The 24,880-nt window shown below is 39.9% G+C and overlaps 1 long non-coding RNA gene across 1 annotated transcript; it reads right to left on the bottom strand.

Annotated features, from left to right (window-relative positions):
• Window positions 1–2,578: 2,578 nt before the first annotated feature.
• On the bottom strand, window positions 2,579–24,328 carry LOC117759485. Its single transcript, XR_004613489.1, has 3 exons — window positions 24,316–24,328; window positions 7,358–7,361; window positions 2,579–2,706 (listed from the first exon to the last, which is right to left on the bottom strand). It is a non-coding gene; the product is annotated as an uncharacterized LOC117759485 (long non-coding RNA).
• Between the last annotated feature and the right edge of the window lie 552 nt (window positions 24,329–24,880).

Below are 24,880 nucleotides of genomic sequence, written 5' to 3'. Positions count from 1 at the left end.
TCGAGAAATTCTGTAAAAACTCAAATAGGATTTTAATATGCGATCAAGATTTATACATGTCTACGTAATGTGACACTATAGGTAACCATAACATGCAGTTTACAAGCAGTGGTTAGTGTAGACGCAGGTATTTTTCCACCAGCATAGTGTTAACCCACTTGATGTACATAGTTCAGTAGTGTCATGCAAGCAAATTTATTTCCTATAACAGCAAAAGCATCACCCACCTTACTCTGCCTCTGATTGGTTAGTACTCATTGCCTTTGAAGGTTGGGTTTGTTGGGTTAGGTATGAGGAGTGGTGATTGGTTAGTTAGGATCAGAATATCTGAGTAAGCCGATTAGAGGCAGAGTAAGGTGGGTCATGTCTGTTTGTCTTCCTGGGAAAAAATATCACCTGCCCTTTACCTGACCTCCTGGTTAGACCGAAAAAAACAGTAACTAAATTTGGCCTCTAATGAAATTCAAACATGAAGCAAACTACCCAAACAAAACTTTTCAGCAGAAACAACTTTGTACTGCTACCTCGATGCTGCTCGCCAGCAGCTCAGGTAGTGGTGGTAGTTCAGAACCCACACCAGTGCTGTACCCCACCATGACACTCACACTTCCCAACAACTTCGAGATAAGGCATCAACCACAGTGAAAAACAATTTAATCGAAGAACCTTGTAAATTATGTAAATAACATGCAGTGGAGGTTTTTTAAAATATTGTAAAATTCGTAAACTACGATATTTATTCAGTGTCCGATACAAATAATGTTAACTTTATAATGGTGGTGAACTATGGCCTACACTGTCTGTTGCAAATTCCAAGTGACAGTTTACAAAATAAATTACTGGCCCACTGACTAATTACAAGATGAGATGATAATTGTCCACTTTTCATGTGTGGATGGACAAATAGTTGACTGAAAATGTTCTCACCCTAAAGTCTGTGGGCCAGCATTGATGCAAAACATGCATCTGCAGCAGAAACTGAGTGACAATGTGCAAATACTATTGGCCCATTTTTTGGTGCAGAGTAATATGTAAGAGAAGAGAATGCCATTGCTTTAATCAGTTTAATATCAGAACACTGGTGTCTGTGTAAACATAGTCACTGACTGCATATTTCCATATTTTCCAGAAGTTGTTGTATTGTATGTGGACAGGAGACTTGTTCAAATTCCACTTGCCCTTCAGTGCTGTTCTAATGGGAAATGTGCTTATGCAAGACGATCTCACCCCGGAGGCTCCACATTTTCCACAGAAGCTCCGTCAGGTCAACAGTCTCATAAAAAAAAGGGAAAAAAAGGGAAAAAAAGTGGAATAACATTATGAAGATGGTAATAGTGAAGTGAGTTTGTTGCTAACACATTTCCCATGTTGCCTGGGGAGCATCTCAAGCCAAACATACTTAAATGTAAGTTTTTAAAAATCTGAGAAACACTGTCAGTTTGGGTTGCATCAACTGCCCTCCTGCAGCGAAACAATCAAACGGTGGAAGTCTTCGCCGGAGCTGGGGAGTGCGCTGTGTTTGTCAGGTTATGTGGACCTGGCTGTCTTTGTCTGCGAGGAGACGATACCTTGAACGCAAACCAAAAGAAAAAACTGTAAACACAGTGAGGAAAAATAACTGCGTTTTCTGTCTCCTCAGAAACAGACATATTCTTGGCTTTGAGCAGGCGTGCTAAATGTACTGTTAAACCCCTCCTACAATGATGCAAATCTGATGCAGGGATATAGGTCAGCTCTCTCCTCCTGACTCACCAGCCTGAAATAATCAAGGCTAGAAAGTGAAGCGAGTCTTAGTTTGGATAGGATTTGCTCAGGAACACAGAGATGTTTTGAGCAAGCTGCAAATGTGGAAAAGGGAAGAGCAAATGTAAGAGGAAGGATTACAGTTATGGTAAAGTGAGGAGGGGCTTTAGCATTATACAGCCTATAACAGAACTGGGTCAGTGACAGATGCTGAGGTGCAGTTATAGAAAACCAACGTCACTAACATTACTTCCAAGGCTAAGGAGCATGTCATGGATATTTTCTTAATTTGTTTGTATATCATTTCTATGCACATAAAACAGCTTTGTGCAACACTAGCACATCCACTGTGGAGCAGCCAGTGTTACTTAAAGAGTTATGGGTGTTTTTTATTGAATTTATAGATGTTTATGTTTCCGCAACCTCAACGTTACCCAACATTGTTTAACGTCTGTCCAACACATTGGCTCTTCCCCAATGCTGTTCTTTTTTCTTGTAACGTTAGAAGTAAATATTTACTGTTTGAAAATATGGGAAAGTATGTGAAGCCAAGCAGCCAAATGTGGTTGTGTTTACACAAACTAGAAAGAATAATGCAGCTTTTTAATTTTGCATGTTTGCTTTATGAAACAGCTGGCGAGGATGCTAACCTTTCTATCTGGGACATCCAACTTTACCCTCTGAGCATTTCAGTTCCTCGCATTCAAATTAGTCTGCTGGCCAATGTTTTCGTCTTCCTGTCTGAAATCAAGACCGATGGTTTAAAAATGTTGTAGAAATTCAGGTTGAAAATGTCACTTTTTAGCATAGACTGTACTAAAGCATAGACTGTATATAAAGATGGACGACAGGACTGCTCCCCAAAAGTGAAACCAAAGCGTCTCGATTGTCACCTGGTGGCTGGGTGCAATATCAGTCATAAACCCCACCACCTCCATGTTGGTGGATGGGACATGTACCAAACTGAAAAGTAGAAGTACATGTTAAATCAGGGACGCTGGAAGTTGGTCAGAGTTGGGGGTGCTGAGAGGACGGCCATAAAATGATTTCATATTAAATGATACGCAACAAGCAAGAATTTGGGGTTCAATAAATGACCACATATATTGAACAGCAACATCCCAGGTCAAAGCAGCATGACACCAGATTCAATTCACACGAGGTTTATGTCTTATCAGAAGACTATTTAATGTTGACAGAGACACAGCTATAGCACAATGGAGTTTACGCTAGTGGACATTTACCCGCTGTTAGCCGTCATAGAACCATCCATTGTATTAACGTTAGCATTGCAAACGTCATGAATGATAGGCATCTATAGTGGGAGGAATTGAAAGTTTGTGTTGTCAATTTTTATATACAGTCTGTGGCCATAAGAGAATGAAAAGCATGACAGGCTTAGCAACAGTAACCAAGGCGGGCAGGGTTTATTAAATGCTCGCTTGTGAAATATAACTAACATATATAATGAACTGCAACTCTATTTAAGGAGGATTAGTGTGACAAATGCTCTAGAAACTAATTCTAACACGAGTTACAACAATAACTGCTTTGTTTTATTTAGTAAGTCAATCTTAGTGAACTTCATGTGACATAAACCTTAGATTTGAAAAGACCTGACCTGTTACTTTAGTGTCCCATCCCAAACCCTTTCCACGACCACATCATAGCTGCATCTTTAGTAATGTAGTCTGTAATAAAGAATGCACTGCAGTGTATTTTTCCACTGTCACCCTACCTTTTCACTTAGCAGGATAAATACTTGTTTCATGTTGAAACCATTTCTGGAAAAGGGATGAAAGTCCCAAAGGAAATTTCATATCTGATGTACCATTTGTCACTGCTGCATGCAAGTCAGAATTTATGGTACCTATTACCGGATCAGTAAATCCAATGTTCTGTTGCCGAAAGCTCTTTTGTTGCTTGATTTAGTTTATCTGAAAAATACATCTCACAGGTATGAATATGTTGGTAGAGGCAATTTATATCACAAAAATAAAATAAAAAAATAAAAACTACTTGCATGGATTTATACTATTCTGGGGCAGGAAAATTACCGAGTGTGACCACGGGAGATAGTTAAATTATGTGTTGTATATATAATAACTCCTGCAGATAATATTATTTCACTGCTTAAATGAAATGGCTGAAACACCATTAATGCCGGGAATATAAACACTATTGCTTCAGTTCAAAGCCCTTATAATGAATGTGTGTGTAGATACAGCTCTTTTATAGTTTTTCATTTGTATGAGCATGCAGATGTATATAGTATATAGTATAGAGTATGTGTATAGTAGCTCACTGCAAAAAAGATTGCTTTCCTGCCTCTTATTCTATGCAGAAATCCCTCAGGAGCCGAAAACAAATCTATGGCAGAAATCCAGCTGTAACACATTGCTGTCACAACACATACATGTTTTGGCTTCCATCAAATTGTACGTCTATACATTGCAGTGCACAATCAACACAGTGTCACTCTAGAAATTCACATCTTCTGTCTCTCACAACTTGTGTTTGCCCTTGAGCTGTGCAGTATTGTACACATCCCTCTGTTTTCAAGCAAGCCACTTACAGGGCTTTAAATAACTGAAGAGAAATTCAAGGGTAACTCTCTATTTCTCTCTCTCCCTCCGTGTGCGTGTGCGTGTGCGTGCGTGCGTGTGTGCGTGTGTTAGTGTGCGTCTGTACAAAAGATCAAATGAAACCCTGCTCAGTTGTGAGCTGAGAGGGCAGAAGGGCTGAGGGTTATGCAAATGTCTTGAGGAATATTGGAATTCCCCTTCAATACTGTTCCAGATAATATTCAGTGTCAAAAAATGTTTCCCCCCCCCCAAGCAGCTTGGAAATGAAATAATTAAATAGAATCACTTATATGATACATTTGGACTTAAAAGGCCGATTGGGGTTAGTGTATATGTCAAGGATGGTGTCCGCCGTGTCATCGCAGATCTTGATTGCTCCACTCAAAATTGATTCCTCCATTTAAATTCTATGTGGGTTTTTTCGGGCCTCGCTTTTTCCCCCCCACATTAGTTGTAAAAACCCTCACATCACATGTGACATGACTGACATGCACTGCTCCATCTGACGGCTCCCATACAAAGCCCGGGGTGGAAACTCTGTCTGCCTTAAAGATACTGATCAAAGTCGTCGTCTCCGTGCATGATCGGTGAGCAGGGGCGAGAAAAACACCTGATTATTGTGTGCACAAGATGATGGATCACACATACTGTATATTCTCTCCCTTATCTTGCCAACAACTGCATGTACTGCACTTATCACTTAGCAAAGACAGATGCGACGGCTCGCAGAAGTCAAGCGGCAATTTAACTTTGATCGTGCTACATTTCAGATTTACATTTGAATCACTCTTTGATTACATCAGATGATTTCTTGTGACAAAAAGAAAGAAAGGAGGAATAAAAACAAGGTCAGAATACATTTCAGCTGAACTTGGAAGTTCCCCCCCTCTCAGCCTGCCATGCACTTCAATTTTCTGTCTCATTATTCATAGTGAAAATGAGAATTGGAGCCCGAAGCATTTGTATTTGAACAAAGAGAGGGAAGCAGATTATGAATGTTCAAAATGTAATTTCTATTACATTTCCATTATTCTTCTATTAATCACAGATTCATTCTCTCCCTCTCTCTCTCTGCTCTTCAAGTAAAACACGCTCATACAGTATTCATGTGCATACAAGGGTGAGAAAAAGAAATCAGCAAGGATATTTGAAATGTTTAATTTATTGAGGATACACCCTACTTCTGAAAAGAGAAACTAAAGCATATGTTCTATGATTACAACTTTTGCCATCTGACAAACCTACTGTAAACACCAACAGCAAAAGTATTTTTGTATCCGAATAAACTTAATTTCTCTCATTTTTTAAATCACAGTATTTGGGAAGGGGGGGACTTGCATCTCCCTTTGTTCTGCCTGCCTTCTATAGAAAGGCTAATATTCACAGAGAGAGATGAGATTTAATGCATACTGATTACTCTGGAGACCCACTATTCAACTGTGGGAGAAAGCATCAATTAAAGAGTTTTAAGCCTCCATAAACTGCACCTTAAACAGCTGATCAACGCTATGCAGGACCTACCTTCTGGAATTGGGGCTGAGTTTTGTTTAAATGGAGCAAATTCATCTCTGGAGAGAAAGCTTGTAATCCACTTTTAAATCTCCAAGCAGTTGAATAAGTATGCTAATAATACACAATGATTATTTTCGTTTGCTCACACACTTTCACAGAGCAGCGCCGCAGCCACAGAACAGTGGCAGCGCAATTACAAATCATACACAGTCACTGTAGTGTTTGAGAAATATTAAAGTCGCACCACTGAAACATGTCAGCTTGTGTAGAAATGCAAAGTGTGCATGTTAAAAGGAACGCTATCAACAGAGCAAAAACAGCCTCTTGGGATCTATCTGTTTAGATTCATTTGGCTTATTTATGTATGTATTCATAAGCACTGGGGCATGAATGCATGGAGATATTTTCATTTGTGTGCAATGAGGCTTTGACATTGACCTCACTTTTTAAAAGCGCACCACAATGGATGTACAACGAACAATAACACTTGGCACGAGTTCAACGCTAAACCCACACGTTTATTGATACTGGCGAAAAACAGATCTGTGCAAACTGCCCTCATTATTGGTCAGTCATTATTTTGATTAAGAGCGTAGAGTACACTCCCACAGGGAAAAGACCTTGGCCTGCCACAAAAAAAAAGCAAGAGCTCCTCTGCGTACCTTGGACTCTTGTCGCGGTCCGGCAAAGTGAATAACACCTAAACGCCACATTATCCGAGCCTGCCAGCGTTACAACAACAATAACACAGCAGGACTATTTTGCAGCGCTCATTTTGATCCGCGGCAAATGAAGTGAGGTGGGGAAGGTGAGAGAGGTGGATGGAAGCTTTTTGTATCCAACAGGAGAAGGAGATGTTTAAGACATTGATTCACCTTGGGTTCAGAACCACACTATCTAATTATAGCCTTGGGAATCCAGTCAAGGCCGTGGTATTTCAGGGCTGGAGAGAGACAACATTCTGCTGTAACTATGCTCTGCTCTACATGAATCATATTCCCTGTGTGGTTTGGCAGCCATTAAAAACAGAAAGAATGCCCTTTCTCCGTCAGAAGCCATGGGCTAGTGGACCTCGGTTGTAGCAGAAAGGTTAACAATTTTTTGACGACGTCTGAGTGATCAACACGGACTGTGGCAGCGTACGTAAAATCAGGTGAGCTAAAACGGGAGCAGCTCAAAGGCTATTCAGCCACTAATTATAGCGAGCTGGTTTTGAGCCAATGGGTTTGCATTCCAGGTGGAAATAACGCGATATAAGTAATCGCAGCATTGGACATAGATAGGACCGTGAGCTCCTAAACCAGCAGTACTTGGCGCCCCATGAAAGTGTTGCTTATGCATATATCAGCTCCATCAAAGAGGAGGGGGAGGAATGGGGGATGGTGTCTTTGTGATAGAGTGGGGGAGAAGGAGGAGGAGGGGGGGTGAGGTCTGCTCTCTGAAGCACACAACCTCATTATTCAGTCTATAGAACAGCACATCCACTTCATTGTTCTTCAAATCAGCCCCAAACTCACTGGGCTCATCCAAAAGCCCTCAGAATAGAACAGAGCGTGCTTTATGTTTTTAAAAAGGAAGCTGCCAATGAGATCTCCAGAATGATCAGTCAAGAGCACAGTTATTGGCATTTTATTTTTTAAGATCCTCTTCATTGTCAAGTGCGTTGATATGATTTCTCCACCGAACATTATTCGTCATTAGCAGATCAAAGTGATACAAACATGAGGGAGAGGAGATGTCTTTACTGCAGTGTGATTTCCCCAAGGCGGCGCTGAAAGGTTGCACGGAGATGACGTGCGATATGTTCGGGAGTTATAGTATCTGGAAGGCCCGGGCCACATGGTTGAATCATTCCCAGTAATGGAAACTGATTTCACCATACAGGGAACCTTTAGAGTTGGCCTGTTGTGTTGCAGCATTCCTGTTTGGCAGGCGCTCACGCCGTGGAGTGTGCAGGGGAAATAATGGCAAGACAAAACCGCCTGCTCACGTTGGCCCTCCCACCAGACTTTCATGTAAATATGCTCTAACCATTCTTCTGCAGCCGCATCAATCATGGCAGATATGACAAGGCGCCTTTGTTCGGCACAAAGAGTGTAAACACAGCTGGAGCTTGCCGGAGGAACCTTTCCCTCCCCTATCGTGGCACTACACCTGTCGGACACACTGCATCAAAACCTCATTTAGGGCTCTGATTATCCTAATGACACCAATGTCGTCTCCCTACCGCCATTATCGGTTAAATCCGTGATCCCCTAATTAAAGACACACAGTCTACACATGGTCAACCTTGAAAAGGATCCGCCTTCTCTTCCTCTAAACACAAAAGGGGAATCCTTCGCTCTGCCATTTATCATTCTGTTTATTTTGTCATTATTTGTTTAACAAAGATCCCCCCCCCCCCCCCCAAGTGTTTTTAAAATGACTTTACATTAAAGTAATATCAGGCCTGTTTATTTCATGTTGTTGAAATGAACCGTGAAGTAGATATTGATATATAACATCAGTATAAATTATGTATTGACTAGACACAGAATCACAATAATGGTGGTGATATGTTCATTATGTGAGAAAAGAAAATCTATACTATACACCATGTTAGAGCATGTTCATGTTAAGCACTTCTGTAACTTTAAATTATTAATTACGAATACATTTTACAATTATGTTTTTATAATTACATTTTTGTTCATGACATTGGAATCAAGTAATACAACATAATGCACCATTAGCATGAATATAGCGATTCTTCAAGGGCTGCATGGCTTTACAGCAACTCTTGATGCTTCTGAACTGTGGTATTGTGCAGCATCAAGGCTGAAATAATATTTTCAAATTAGTTGAAATTATATTTTTATGCTATGAATTCAATTTCATTCCTGTGATTAAATATTATACCACCTACAACCTTTGTGTTATGCATCAAGATCAAAGGTGTACCTTGTGGTAAATGAAGCACATCAACAATTTTAAGTAAAATTCTCTGTAAGAACACACTGCTCAAAAACAGTCACAATAACAATAAATCAGTTACAATTAGAATGCCACTCAATAGAGTGTATACCTCCGCCAACAGTAACAGAAACCACATTTAAATCAGGAATATCAGGATATATTTATTTAGATCTGCACCAAATTGCATTAACTCATAAATATCAGTCCCCTAACCATGCCTGATATTTTCTAAATCAAGATCCATGAATTATTCTCTGGGAGAATAGGTCATGGATCCTCCCCTGGGTATGGATCCATGCCAAATTTTAATGGGTTCTTTCTTGGCCCATGTCCCATCCCTCCACCAGGTTTTGTGGAAATTATGTAATCCTGCTGACAAACAAACAAACCAACAATCGGACAGGGGTGAAAGCCTTGGTGGAGGAAATTAAAGTGACTTACCAAAGTCTTCAGGATTCATCAACTGTGCAACATTAATGTCTACACAAAATGTCATAACAATGTATCTGATTCATTCTGTTTTGATGGACCAGGCACCAAGTAAATGTTGAATTTCTGTTTAGAGGTCTATACAACATGCATCATTGCCCATCATTTCAAGCATCACTGTATTTGTATTATGTCTTTTACCCGAAAAAGAAAAAAAGCTGATCAACAGCAAAACACTCTACTCGAGCTAATACTGACTGTCAGTTATGCCTTTACAGTCTGATTGGTTTCTGAAACCAATCAGGCTGTAAATTTAGTTTGGCAAAACTGTATATTCAGCTAAATACCAAGCAAATGGAATGGAAAAAGTGATGGACAGGCAGAAGTTGCACTAACAAGAGTTTAATAGCATTTAGCGTTTAGTATTTATTCTGTCACTGCAGTCACCCAATCCGCATACACTGCCAAAATAAAGGTGCTGTTAATGGTTGTAGGCCTAAGCTACCTGACCCGGCTGACCTTGCAGGGATAATGCACTGTTGCTGATATGGAGAGTATGAGAGTGGCGAAAATTCAATTTTGAGTCCGCAGAGTAGTTTCAAGTGTTTTTGGTCTAATGGAATGGATGAGTTGTTGCATACAGAGGTCACCCTGGAGAGGCTTTTTTCTTCTGTTGGCTGCAACCGTGATCTCCTGAATGAGATTTGTTCTGCATTCTCAATATACAGTGTTTCCTCACCGAGTGTTTCCTCTGCTGTTTAGTCGCCGTAGTGCTATTTTCACTGCATCATTGAATACTTACATCCTTATTTGACACATTAGTCGAAAGTCAAAATATACATTCTGTTTTGACATTTTTCAACTGGTGGTGAAACATGCTAATTAAGAAACTTTAAGAGTACGCCACTGATTTAGTGTTGCACTCCTATAACAATGGTGCCCAAATAATAGACAGTTTCAAGACTGGTGCCCCAGAATCACAGATGTTGTCTTTTTTAGACCTATTACATGTATTCATCTCCCTTGTCAAAATGTGTTGCCTACATTACCCACTATGCAACTCAGCTCAATTCCCCCCCTCTGTACAGATGTAACCTGATTACAATACTAACCCTGTGATGTTGAGCAAGTGTCATCATTCTTAGTGTAGCATGTTAGAAATCTCTGTCCGTATGTGGCTCGCATATCTCGAGAACTGTTCATCTTACTGTTCATCACAACAACTGGTACATTCATGACAATGGCAACAACAACTGAATCCATAGTTCAGGGTTCTGCGTACTTGAGCTTCACCGAACATCGAATAAACAAATGAACAGCTGGTCTTAACTTGCTGCAGCTCAATTACTGCAGGTCCCTTTTACAGTTAAGCTACAACCAGCATTAACACAGGCCATACAAACAGACCATTTCAAAAAAGCATGTTTACAACGGGCACTGCACTACTGCTTACTAAACACCTGAAATGATGTACAGTAATTTGTGCCCATGATATTTAAGATTTCCACCATTAAGCTCCTGCTCCTTTAAGATTTTATTTAAAAATTCTAAAAGAAAACAACTAGCAGTCAATCATGGGTGGAAAAAAACAGCTACTCGTAAAAAAAAGTGATTGAAACTTAGTTGCAGTTTGTATTGTAACTGAGTGATACCTGTCAATATTGAGCCAAGGTCTAACAAACCACCAGTGGAAGACAGAAAAGCCACTGCTGTGCTGCTACCATGTTCTCATTCTTTTCCATTTTACCTCAAGGCCTCTGGACTTACCTCAACAAGACCTCATCAAACTCTGCAGCTCTTTTTACAAATTCTGTCAGGAGACAGAAAGAAAAATCCAATTCTTCACAGAGGAATGGTACACTTTTTTTATTTTTTCATATATTATTTGAGACATTGCAGGAACAAAACATACGGATGGAGTGAGAAAGAGCAAAACTTTCAGCAATGTATACCTGGCCATGCTTCCTGAATTATTTACCTTCAGCAACTCCTTTGAAGGAGGCTGAGTGTGTACTTTATGTCCCTTCACATGACAGCTAAGAAATAATACTCCAAGTTGGGTTTTCACAGCTCTTCTTTAATGCTCTGCTGGTTTGCCCTTTAATTTCACCTCTGCTGTGAGTCTGCCTCAGTACCCTCAAGAAACACAACTTGACCTGTGACAACTTCGTCAGAAGACCTTGTGATACTTTTTCAAAGGCAAAGTTTGTATACAAAGGATGGCTTTCTCCCTATGTCTGTGTGCATTCTCTCAGGGTTTTCCTCCCTTTACTCAATATTCATGCAGGTTAAGTTAATTGGCAACTCCGAAAACTGTAGGTGTGAACGACTGTGATAGACTGGCAACCTATTTATGGTCTCAAATCAGATACTCTCAAGGTCAGTACACTCACGTGTACTATACTGTGTACACAGTATACTTTCTGCCATAGTGCATTATTCCAACAGAGTACTGTTAGGTGCATTTACCAGAAATTCACGTTAATTTCTTTAAATTAACTTGTTTTTAGTTTAAAGTCATGTGTGGTCTCCCCTACTTTGTCCAGCCTTGAGTCAGGTTGTAAGCTAAATTTGAAATTGATGGGAATACATGTATCTAGTCATCATTAGACAAACAGAAATTAGCCGTTAATCTACCAATTACTTGTTGAGGTCAGTCTGAACCAAAGACGGGGACCAACAGACACACCACCAGACAAGTATCATCATCCCCACCAGCATGGATAATAAAAACAAATCCACTTCAGGTACAGAAGTTTCCATGTGATGCAGCATGTTACCATACATGTTGATTCCCTGCTTAATTTACCCTAGACCCAGCTTGGAGTGAGTTATAGAACCTATGGGGGAAATGTTTTATCATTGCCTCAGTGTGTAAACAGATTCTTACAAGCATTGAATGAAACATCCTGCATGCATTCCTTTTTTATTATTGCCATCTCAGAGCCTCTGTGCAGCCAAATAAACCGCAGACACACCATTGCCATGTCTACCTGCCCACACTGTAATGAAGTGCAACCTTGCAACCTCTATATAAAATGCTCTCTGTGTCCCTTTATTGCCTGGAGGGAGTTGAAAGCATCCTGGTGTTTTGCTTTAAGAAGGAGCCTTGTTTTCTGATGGGGGGGCTGTGGAGCTGCTGGTAGCTATTCTTAACCCCAGCTGACAGAGACAGGATAGGGAGGGTGGGGCTTGGTTGAGTAAAAACCAGGTCTGCAAGCAATTTTCATCAACTCGTACTGTTTTAACAGAGCGCGTGTTTCCACTCAGTCAAATAAACATTGTGAAAGCAAAGAGCAAGAAGAGGGAAAAAAAGAGGAGCTTTCTCTTTTTTTCTAGTACAATATGGTGGAATTTCATTACATTTTTTTTCTCCAGATGAAGGCGGCAAATTTGCTTATAAAACCAAGCTAATCAGGTAAAGTAAGCCACATATTGCGGCTTGAAATACAAGATGAACTAAATGAAAAACAGTAAATGTCGCTGTCATATTGATCCTTATTCAAATTTAGGACCAATCGTGAAATCCTTAAGCTCGGGTACTTCCTCTAATTCCAGAGGAATGAAGAGGCCTTAAAGTAGCGTGATGGAATTCAGCAACATACGGCGTGGTTTGAGACACCGATATTATTTAAATGAGCGCTACAGCCTGCTTGCACTGTTAACATATGGTGCTTCAGACAAGCGCTGCCATATGGACCCATATGGTCGTCTTTCCAGACATAATGACAACACAACCAAATTTAGGGTCATTTCTGAGTATATTTGCTTCTGAAGGAGAGACAAGCTCTGAATTTGGCTCCGAGTCACATAGTCTAGCCAATCTGTGATGGCTGGCAGCGAAAGCAAAGAAGATTGACTCAGGCTGATCAAAGCGACGGAACAATGACAAGCCTGAGTCACAGAGGGGAGCAGTGCCATAGAGTAGTGATGCTTGGCGTGCGCACCACTCTGAGAAAAACGGCAAATAAACAACACAAGCACTAATCATAATACTTTGCATATACAAGGGATTGATAGGGATTAGGGATTGATACCAAAAATTCAATCAACTCCTGGACCCAAACATGACCAAATAAATACAGCCTTGATTGGACCATGTTGGAAATCAAGAGTGCAATTTTCTCGCTGGAGCTTTGTAATTTCGGGCCATTCAAATCACCTCTCCACGAATGAGCAGTTCTTGTTGAGATGGAGAAAATAACACAATTTATAACCTGTCCAGTAATCACTGCTTTGCATATAGAGGAGGGGTGGGCTGTATAAGCCTTTGGTTATGATGCTGGGACTTAATGACTGTACACCAGAGCTGGACAGATGAAGAACCTCTGGGTTTTGAGACGGTTTGTCAAAAACTTTCTTGAGTGTCACATTTAAAATGAATATATGTGCACTCGTTGCAATGTGGGCATAGAAGGAAGAAGATACACTCATTTACTTTTCAGTATTTTCCCTCCACCCCTCTCCCCCCCCCTCTCTCCTCATTCCATGATGTTGGAAGTGCTTCGGGCTCGAAACCCAATTTCTCAGCCATTGAATAGACAGCAATTTCATCCAGCTAACTCAATTGTGAAGATAGTGCAGTGAAGCTTCTTGAATAGATTGAGGCCTCAACTTTAATACAGCATCACTCATGTAGCACATACAAACACAGTGCTATTCCATTTCATCCAAAGCACTTTAAAACCCAGGATGTTTGTGAAGCAAAACAAAATCTTTAATAGTCAAGCAAATAAATGGCACAGATACTAAACCTTTGTCGGACTAAATTACTCCTGATCTACTGATGTGAACAAGAAACCAGCACTTAGGTTATTTTTTATCAGGCCTACTCCCTTTGATATTACTGGAGATTTTTCTAATAATCATATTTATTTTACAGAGACTCAACGGCTGAAAAACAGAACTGAAAAAACCCCAGCATAAATGGCCAACTCCATCTGTATAATTACACATTTCATTACACACTCTTCTGACATGATGACATTTTTAATACATTTATAATGAATCTTTTGTCCCAAGGCAACATGTTTCATGTATTTGCAACCGCTATCTTTCCCTTTCATGAAAAAGTCTACCACCACCATTTGCCTGCAATCAACATTTAGATTAACTTAAAAATATTAATTTGTATGAGAGTATATTTATATTTATATTATTGCTTTACCACATTGCAATATTAACATATAATACAGAGCGTAAAGTTATAATTGTACAAACATCCAGATACCTTTTTATTTTGTATTATTATTAAGAGTTGCTTCAAGTTGAACTTGCGTATACTTGCGTATTTCTTCTTTCTCAACACTTTTTAAGCAGGAGTGTAACACACCATCCATATGTAGACCAGTGATTGAAAATGAAACAGCTGGAGACCCATGGGAGCCTGCCTGCCTAACCCAACTCAGTGCTTTGGATTGCAGCTGTGTATAAATAGCAAACCATTGATGACATGATACAGTTGCTGCAAAAAGGCTGAAAACCATTGGTATGTCCAAAACCTGATGACTCATGGTTTCCTTGCATGTCTTGACAATATTCTCAGCAGCTTATTGTGACATCACAGAATGCTTGGCCTGGTTTGTCTTCAAGTGACCCCATGCAAGGTCAATGAGGGTGAGGTCAGGTGATTTTGGACAAAAGTCCATGTCAGTGAGGACACTTCAAATAATTCTTAAAAAGCTTTGAGTTGTTGGGTATTTTGGGTCATTATCCTGATGCTGCTTGAATCTTTCTCCACAATGATTCAAACCACTGGGTATTTAAAACAAGAACTGAGTGGTACTTCTCCTTGGTCATGGTGAAGCCAATTGGTCCATTTGTCTAACTCCAGGCAAACCCCCAGCCCGAGACTTGAATATCCTGTTTCATTGTCAGTTTGATACACTGCAGCATCATTCTCTCTCATGTTCTTCTCCTGACACAGATCATGTTTTCACTGGCACAAATCTCAAACTTGGATTCATCAGTAATTTAGGATTTTTTTCACTCATCCATTGTGGAATGCTGGTGTTTCTTAGCCCACCCATGTGCTGGGCCTTGTTAGCTCTGCTGGCAAGTGGTTAAGAAACTACTACTTGTCCTACTTGTTCACAATAAGACAGCCTTATTTTGACAGTACTTTTGCTGAGTGGATTCTTGGGCTCTTTGTTTAGCAAATTCTGTATCTGTGATGAAGTGGCTTTTCTATCCCCTAGGGAACTAAGCTTGATGTATTGATCTTCTGCTGGTGTGGTCCTTTTTTGGTCTATCTGATCGTGCTTTGGATACAACTGATCCAGTTCCTGCAAAGCATTTTAGAGTTCAATGCACTGCCCCATTACAAACCTTTAGACTAGCCACTATTTGACACTGAGAAAGCTCTTCTTTGCTTTGAATAGTAATTTGACTTCTGACATTTTTCGACTATCACAATGCTACATATTGAGCAATGATCTACTGGGAACGAGAGGCATTCATTTATTTATAAAAGGTACGGAAGATTTCAAGGTTGAAGGCTCAATGCGACAAATTCACAGAACAGTCTCAGTATTCCTTATTTAAGTTAATTAAATCAGTAAATCCACAACCCTCTGAATTGCCTCAGTGAAAGTGTGCGGTGACACTAGTCTGGTGACACAGTAGAGGTAGTCATGAGCAATGGAAGCCAGGAGATGTTGACATGCTTTGATTAAAAAGTGTTCAGAATTAGCCATCAGATGTGGTCACAGCCATTTTAGCACCAGACTGTGACAAACACAAATGCTGCTGCACTTTAGCGTCATGAACACTGCATTACGGAAATTTGCACTGGGGTTGTTTTTGCCATTACTTACGTTTCTTTCATCCTTTTTTTTCTCCATTACTTTAAAATAATCTTGCATTATTTTATCTGCCGTCATTGATTTTAGATATTTAATTATATCATTTGCATTTTAATTTAAATGACAGTGTAATAATTAGCTTCTTCTCTTTGGTGTTTTATGTTCTTGTATTTATTTATTGTCTATGTGAAGCACTTTACAAAGGCTGTTTTGAAAGACGCTGTATAAATAAAGTTATTATTATCAGAGGTTATTATTGCATGACATGGATATCAACCACAATTGCTTCCCTGAAGGAGAAGAAAATGTGGACCTCGTCTTCAAATACTCTGTGCAACGCTTTCAGAGATACAATGTAACCCTGAACTTATCTGTAATCTATATTAGCCTCAGGATAATGCATATCTGTGAATGCAAATGTACAAATCTGTTAGACCAGACATTAAACAGACATTAACCCACCAGCTCCCTCATAAAATGTCTCTGTAATGTAGGAAGCCATTTGGGAATAGAGAAAACAAACCGTCTCTATGAAAGTGGTGTTTGTCTCTGCTGCTTGTAGCTTTACTCACGTATGTCCTGCTTTGGCTGTATTTACTTATGTGGCTCCTAAAGCTGAAATTGAACACTAGGCCTCTGATGTTTGTATGGACATTATAGTTGTGCTACTATGAGACACAGGACCAGTCAGACCCTCAATCAATTTACAACTTTCAATTTAGGCTACATCAATTTTTTTTTCTTAAGGGTTCACCAGCTCCAATGCTAATCATTAGCAAAAATCACTAGAATTAGAAAACAGTGCAGCAAATATTAAGCTACAGCTTCTCACTCTTAGCCGGTGCTGAGTGTCGCTGTCATTGTTAAAATAAACGTCACTGGGGTTTCATCGTATCAGCTTTAACTAAATAATTTAATGGCGGGCTGAAATTAAACTTGGCTGTTGTCAGTTTGTGTGCGAGCCGCTTTCAGTACTTGTCATAGATAGTTTGTGAGAGAGGAACCGCCACTCTGTGAAACCAATGTACAACCACAAGTGTTCCTACAGTTCCAAGTGTGACATCTTACACAGCATTTGAGTTCATGTCACTTGTCAGGGACGGCATTCCCCCCAAATTAACTTGCATTTGTATCTTATAAATAAATGAAGCTCATTGACTTTGTTTTGGAACCATCACCTTTAGTATTTGAATTAGGAATCTTCTACAAATGTGTCTTGCTATTGCAGTGTTTCAGACACACGAGGTATTCAATCAATTAAACCAACATAAATTAAGAATGGGATCAAACTGTGCAGTGTAATATTAAAATACTTGGGCCAGGGGTGTGGGGGGGTCACAATGCTAAGCTCATCATCCTGCCGACTGTCCCTAATTCTAAGAAAATAAAAAACACACATCAGCCTTAGGGTTAGATTTTTCTGGTTTAAAGAATTTATAAGTTGGTTCCACAGACAGTGAAAAATCATAAGGGCCAGAAAATATAAGATGGCAACCTATAACTTCAACATTGCTTTTTCTTGTTGCAGCTTGTTACCCTCTGAAAGCGTGGGCTGAGGAGCACAGGCAACATATCAAACTTAATTACCTTTCAGGTTGCCTCATCAAGTCACAGCTTCAATGAAGACAGATTGTCCCTGTTCCCACAGAACCTTTAAAGCCACAAACACCACATGGTGCTTTCTCTAATCTTTTTTTTTTTTTTTTTCCTACTGCTGTCTTGGACCCTCGACAGGAAAATGCACTGTATTGAATAGCGCTCGGTCTTCGAGCCCCATTCCTCATCTTAATATACAGATGAGACCTCTAAGTCCTGTGGTACAGCAGCGGCACAAGGTTGCAATTTGGATTAGATCTGAGGAATAACAACATGTTTACCATGTAGTACCATGGTAATCTTTCACTTTTATGTGGTAAGCGCCGGTTGCTTTCCTATTTTATTGGGTATTACTTTTGTTTTATGGAGCAGTTTTCACATCCTGCCCTTGATGATAGTGGCCTCACTCTCTGTTAGCACCAGCAGAGCAGGCCTACTGATGAACACACAGCACGAAGGGGTGATTATGGAGTGCTAAACTAATGATTGCCGATGAGAAGCTGTTCTCTCCACAGAGCAAATTCATTTCTCTTTTACTAGGAGTTAATGGCTTTAAGGAGATGAAATCTGGTCACTAGGGAAACCCATCTTAAAAGACTGCAGGTAGCTTATTCCATTTGTCTAAAGTCCTATTTCTGTTATACCAGAGCATATGGGCCAAGTGTTGTTTAAGCAGCTGAATACAACCCACACATTGGCCAGCACACGAGTATAAGTCTATATTTCTGATATCAGATCCATCATCAGAACCTGTATGTGAATTCATTGAACATGTCAGGGTAAAGTGGTAGACTGGAGGGACTATTAAGCACGTCACCTGTGAGTGATCATTGCAGAATCTCTGCACACTACACCGGTGCTCTGGATGTGTTCTGCCATGTCAACAGGTTACACAGGAGGTCACACAGGAGGGGGATGGGATGACACGGGGCAATCTTTATGGAAGCACTCAGTGATGGACCCAGTTCACTGCCCATGCATCTGGAGGTCCTTAACCTCCTGTTGGTAGCTCTTTATTATTAATGTAGCAGCTGAAGCTTGGCCTCATGTTATGGTAGAAGCTCAAGGCCTCTAAACGGCACAGCCCGAGCACATCTGCTGCATACAGTACTAGGTAAACATTTATGAATGATTTAGGAGTGCAGAGTGAGTTGGTAAAGCTCTGCAGATACATCATGGCACTCCCAGTTGCTCTCCGCACACTTTTCAACCTTTGCAATGAACTCTATAGAAACGTTGTACTTTTCAGAGTCGACCGTAAACCTATCAACCCCTCATTCTGTTGGAGCTCAACGAGGTGTGTTGTTTCCCCTAAATATATTTGTTTTAGATTATTTTTACACTTCTCATAATATCACAAAGATCTCTAACTTCTCTCTTTCTGTAACAATGACCTTGAACATTGTAAAATACTAAATGAATATATAATAAAAACAATACAGCCTCAGATTTGTGATAAATTATAAATGCCTTACATCTTGTTTAATACCAAAGCGCCAGAAACCACATGTAGCGTATTCCTAATTTTCCTAAATTGCCTTTTGTGATAAAGATTTTTCTTGGATGGGTTTAATCCAAAACTTGTTTGATTGATTAATCGCAATGTTTGTGTCAAAAGCAAATTATTTAGGACAGAAAAATTATTGAAGTTGTTCTAATACACATTGCTTTGCATTACTTTGCATCACATTGCTTTGCATCCAATTTGAATTAAATTCAAATTGGGCCAAAGAACAATGGAAGTTCAAAATGCACATGTAGGATAAAATTGCTTCTGATCAAGGGAATTACACGACCCTGCCTGATTTACCTGCTCAAATACTGAGCAGCTCAATCAAAAATTCCTTTTCATCTGCTACACTCACTGGGTGCAAGGCCAAGAATGTGTTTTTTAACACATGCGGTATAATTGTGACGTGCTGTCATCTTGTTCATCTGACAGATGGTTGGTGCACCTCACACAGCTCTCTTACCGAGTGCCAGACATGAAACCTATATATTATTAAATCAGGTATATTTTGGTTGAATCCATATGTTGCAATTCTGTTGTAATGTCAAGGTGTTGTAGCTTTATCTTAATCAGATAATTTGAGTTTCCACAATTCTTCATTTGTTACACAGGACACGACATGACTGACTCTTTTTCGTGTTCAACCACCACGGCCAGCAAGAGAAAGCTGTTTGTCAAATACTGAATTCTTTGATGAAAGACTGCGTCCATGAATGGTGCTGGACCTTTTTATATAAGATCCTGTGGAACCTACAAACCCCTAACATCTTTTGAATGACAGGGAGATGTGGAGCAACATTTTCATGTTTCTTGATAGATGTGTTGGGAAACTTGTTGGGAATCTTTGTTGTTTTTTCCTCTTTTTTTTTGGTTTCACTTCCTCTAGTTCCTGTTTCTGTGTACTGCTGACTGATGTGGCTTCCGGCTCTCTCCTCTCCTGCCAACTCAGCCACGAACCTGAGCCTCACCCTCACATCAAGGCCACGAAGACACTGCAGTATATGAAGACCAGTTCAACCACCATGACTCATTGTACACCTGATTCTTTTGTGTATTTTGGAAAGTTCTTGTCCTCTACCTGCCTGAAACTAACTGTATCTACTACTACTATTTCTCGAAATCTATGTCTGTATCGCATGTCTTGAAAGCCGTTCATCTTATCGGCTTCACACTTGTCCTGTGTTTTGTTAAGGGCCCAAAGAAGTGCAGTATTGACTTTGGTGCAATTGAGACACACACTACATTCAGCATCAATAAACTGGGACTCGGCTACGCAAGTGACGTTGACGACAACAGCGCATTCACGTCAATAGCAACGAAAATGGGGAAATCGGGGGTCTGCGTACTGAGTCGAGCATCAATGAGTCCCATGGCAGGTCTTGCAATGGCTCAATTACTGCAGGTCACTTTTACAGTTTCAGAAAGAAAGCTGCAACCAGCATTACCACAAAGAGCCCATTTTAAAGCTGCCACACTCACCCTGCCTCTTCTACCCTCACAACTAAGGAACTCACTCTACTGTTTGTCAGAACTACCTCGATAGAACCAGTTTCTTACCGCACAACTGCTTTGTCACACATTCTGAATTTTGTATTAAACCTATTTTACAGATGTGGTAGGTAAAATATTTCTGGTGTTATTGAGCAATCATAACCTTTCAGCATAATGTATCGATCTGAGAGAAAAGTGCACTTCCTCCTTGGGGAAATTTGGCCTATCACAGGAGACTCTGACCAATTACAGAGCAGTACGCAGAGAGGGCTCTCCTATTGGCTCTTTCACAAAGCAGATATTTGTGCACTTCCCTTCAGAGGAAAGTCTGCCCTCAATCAATGGAGGAAAATCCTACAAGAAAGATCGCTATTCCAGAAATTGGCAACAAGTGCCAAAGAAACCTACAAAGAGGAAGAGTGAATTATCGAAAAAGGAAAGGCAGACAATAAACCCAATAAAATGTGTGTGGGACATCTGTTGCACGCACGTATGAAGCGTGTGCATCTTCCCAAGCTCGTCTGGTAGAAGGGGCTCAGGACAGAGAGCCTCCTTCCCAAAATCTTAGTGTTTAAGCTCATGGGGATGAGACTCAACAATCAACTATTTTTCTGGTTTGGCATAAAATGTTACTTGCATTAAGGATTTAACCATGTTGTAAATTTTTCATTTATTCTATATGACTCAGTCTGTTTATGATCATAGGTACATGGAAATAACAGCTGCAGCATCACTTAAGTCAAATATCTAATATATTTGTCTCGAAAATTGGATCATCCTACAGTGGCTGTTACAGAAAAAGTGATATATCGGTGAACATGGAGGATTTTATTATTTATTTAATATATTGCTTGCTAGTGCAGTAACAGAACCATCTACGTTGAGTTTTCCAAGACTTGTTGGTTTAGTCTGCAGAGAAACTGAACTGTGGTGAGTGCTGGTCTGTATTTTGCAGTGCATGCAGCTTTAGCTCTGCATCAGTCACTGTTGTCCCTCTCTCAATATGCAAGACTGAAACATGAAAGGAAAGTACGTCTGTGAAACTCAGCATGACGTTGTCAAACTGGACCTGTGACCTGAGCAGAAAGCACTTTCAAAACATGACGCGTCTTCAAAATGCTCAAATTAAAAGGAACAGCTTGTTGCTAGATGCCAATCACAGAATCTCAAGACAAAAATCTGACCAGAGAAAATGTAATAAAGTACAGTATAAGTGCTATAAATCATTAAGGCAGACCCACTGATTGTTCTTGTTTTCACCCTTAATTCCAAAAAGCTTACATCTATGTCATAATGTTAGCAAGGGTCAGTAATTAGTGGTATATGAGTGTCAGTGCTTTACCGCTCACAGCTTTCTTTCATATTTGCTGTTTGTAGCAGCCAAAGCTAATGACCTCTATTCGGATTTTCACCTCAGGGCGTCTTTAATGAAACCTCAGTTATCATTACTCTGTGTCAGACTGCCTGTGTTAATATAGTGGAGGTTATATTTCATGGTAGAAGGATATTGTACAGTAGTTCAACAAAGCATGAGGGCATTGTGAAAATGCAATTCACAAAGATCTCTTCATCACAAGTATTTTTCTGTTCATACCAGAGCAACGCAATACTGATAACTAAAATTATATTTATATTGATAATGGTATGATTTTCTTTACATTTTTTGCTTTGAGGCCATTGATCCTTTTTTGTGCCACCCACAAAATATGTGAAGATGAGAGATACAGTGTTTGGTGTGTTTTGGTTCCTGCTCTGTAACTTGACCTCTTGGTTAGAGTCACAGAGCTATGTTTTTTCTTGTTTTAATTCATTTGTTGATTTATTTCAATGACTTTCTGCTCTGTTACTTAGTTTGAGACTAGGGCTGCTACTAAACCTCTGACTGCCCTCACCCAATTTGTTTGATACTTTTTACTATGTATGTGTTGAGAGGCTTGCCAACAGTAGGTGTAAAATGTTTGAGATTAAAAGTGTGGCTCCATTTGATCAGACTCGATGTCAGTTCCCCTTGATGCCATATATTCAAAATCCCTCCAATAACAACAACACAATGAAGCCCAAAGAAATTCAAGGGCAGAGAGTTGCTGTGCTGCAAGCAGAACAAACCACAGTCACCTTTCTCACAGAATTTAAAGCTGCCTAATATTAGCTTCTTCAAAATGCGCTCAACTGGATTCTCCCACATCCAAGATTATGATGGAGCTATAACCAATCGTATTACACATAACATAAAGCAAACATAAACATTTAGTCAATTTGCACATGTGCTTGTTTAGAATATTTAACGTTACTGTAATAATTGCAGTAGGTGTACCTGGGTAATGGCTAATAATAGCATTAGGATTGACTTATTGGTTAGCCTGTCCATTGGGTTGGTTGTGTAAACGGCTCAGCTATGTGTGGTTCTTTTCAAATGTCTTTCCTTTTTATCAGACTATAGTAACAGGCTACATGATGTTACTAAATGTAGTTTAAGGCTTAGTAAACCAAACTAAATTAAAGAAGGACAGTGTACTATAAAGGCATTTTGGATTAGGGGCGTTGACCCAATAAAATCCAACTCAGTTATGGGTTTAATCAATGTTGTTGGTTTGAAAGAACTATTTACTTACATAGGCAGTGTCGTAATGTTTTGATTATTGTAGAAGCAGTTAAAGTGTATGGTATCTATACGCTGGATTCTACTTCATAAGGCATCAGGTGTAAAAGCTCCCAAAACTGTTCAGGCCTTTTCTGAATTGATGGCCAAGCAGGCATCTGTTGGTTGGTATATGTGATTGCTTTCTATACGAACCCTTTGTACTCCTACTCCATAATTCATACCTTCCATACTGTACTATATGTCCTGAGAGGTATGTCCATACTCACAAGAGTAAAAAGCACCACCTCTCAAATCATGAGGAGGCAACTGATTCTCAGATCCCAAAACAGAGGAACAAGATATGATATATTATTTAAGAGTATTGATCAAATTATATCAAATCAATGAGACGGTAGGAAAAAATAGCTGCTCGTATGAAAGTCATGCTCGGCTTAAGGTCCTTTCTGTTTGAAGTATTTCAGCCTTTCAAGAGAACATAAGCAGATCAAAGAGTAACCAGAGCTGCTAAGATAGAGGGGGAGGTATGTGTGGATGAATGGAGGAATTCCTCCAAAAGGGAATGGCCTCTGTCCATATCACACTGCCAGAGGGAGAGATGTGGAGAGACTCACAGTGCTTAGCTCTCATCTAACGGTCCTCTTCTGAAATGTGTGCAAACATCTTTGCTCAGTGGCAGTTTGAAGGGCTTTCTTGTTGTCACTGAATTTTCTAAATTAAAAGCAGCAATTCGCAAATCTAGTCAAAAACCTATTGCTATCTACTCTGTCTACAGGGGGCTTGTTCGGCCAATTCCAGGGACTAGTAGGGTCTACAGAACTTCCAAAAGGATTAGGGGGCAATTAAAAAAAGACAGCCTCCAGCAATGTTCTTTCAGGGGGGGGGGGGGGGGTCTGAATTTTTAGCTACACACCTGAAGGCATGAACTGAACTCATGGCAAGTGATTTTTGGGACAGGCAAGCCCTGAAAAAAAGGATAACTAGCTGAGTTTCAGCAGAATATCAAACACACGTCTGAATCTTTGCCCACGTTTAGCATACGAAGGAGCTGTAAGCACAAAGCTGACATTTACTTATCGCATGATGAAGTACTTTAGGTTGTTTTCTATTTTTCGCAATTATGTTTTCTTATTAGCGATTTTGTTTTGTGATTTGTTGTGTTTTGTCATTTCCTGTTGTGATTAGCTCTTAGGCCACCATACACAGCAGAGCCTCTTCAACTCAAAAGTTGTGATGTTAGCAAACTCAACAGGGAATACAAACACTTACCTCACAGGGTGTCATCATTCGGACAGTTAGTTGTATTGAAGGATGTGTTAGTTATTCCATTGACCTCAAACACCGTTTCAGCTGCACAGTAGCACTAAAACATGGTGATCTACACAGAGCACAGCTTCGAGTAGGCCGGACATGTGTCCTGCTAACAGGTCCAACACAGAACCACACAGAAGACATGTTAATCACTGCTGTGGAAATTAGTACCATTTGACAAGATTGTTTTACAAGTGAAATAGAAAACCTGGTATATTTTCTCTTACCTCTAACTGAATGTTTTTGTTAATGCTGCTTCATTATTCATTTCTCTTTCCAAAGTGCTGGCGGACAGGCTCTCCCTTGTATCACTGCAGAGCTTCATCTGAACTGATTTATCATAAGT

The sequence above is a fragment of the Hippoglossus hippoglossus genome, chromosome 3 (genome assembly GCF_009819705.1).
Source record: "Hippoglossus hippoglossus isolate fHipHip1 chromosome 3, fHipHip1.pri, whole genome shotgun sequence".
Lineage (NCBI taxonomy): Eukaryota > Metazoa > Chordata > Actinopteri > Pleuronectiformes > Pleuronectidae > Hippoglossus > Hippoglossus hippoglossus.
The sequence above is the reverse complement of the archived record's forward strand: the minus strand, read 5'-3'. Positions and strand labels throughout refer to the sequence as shown.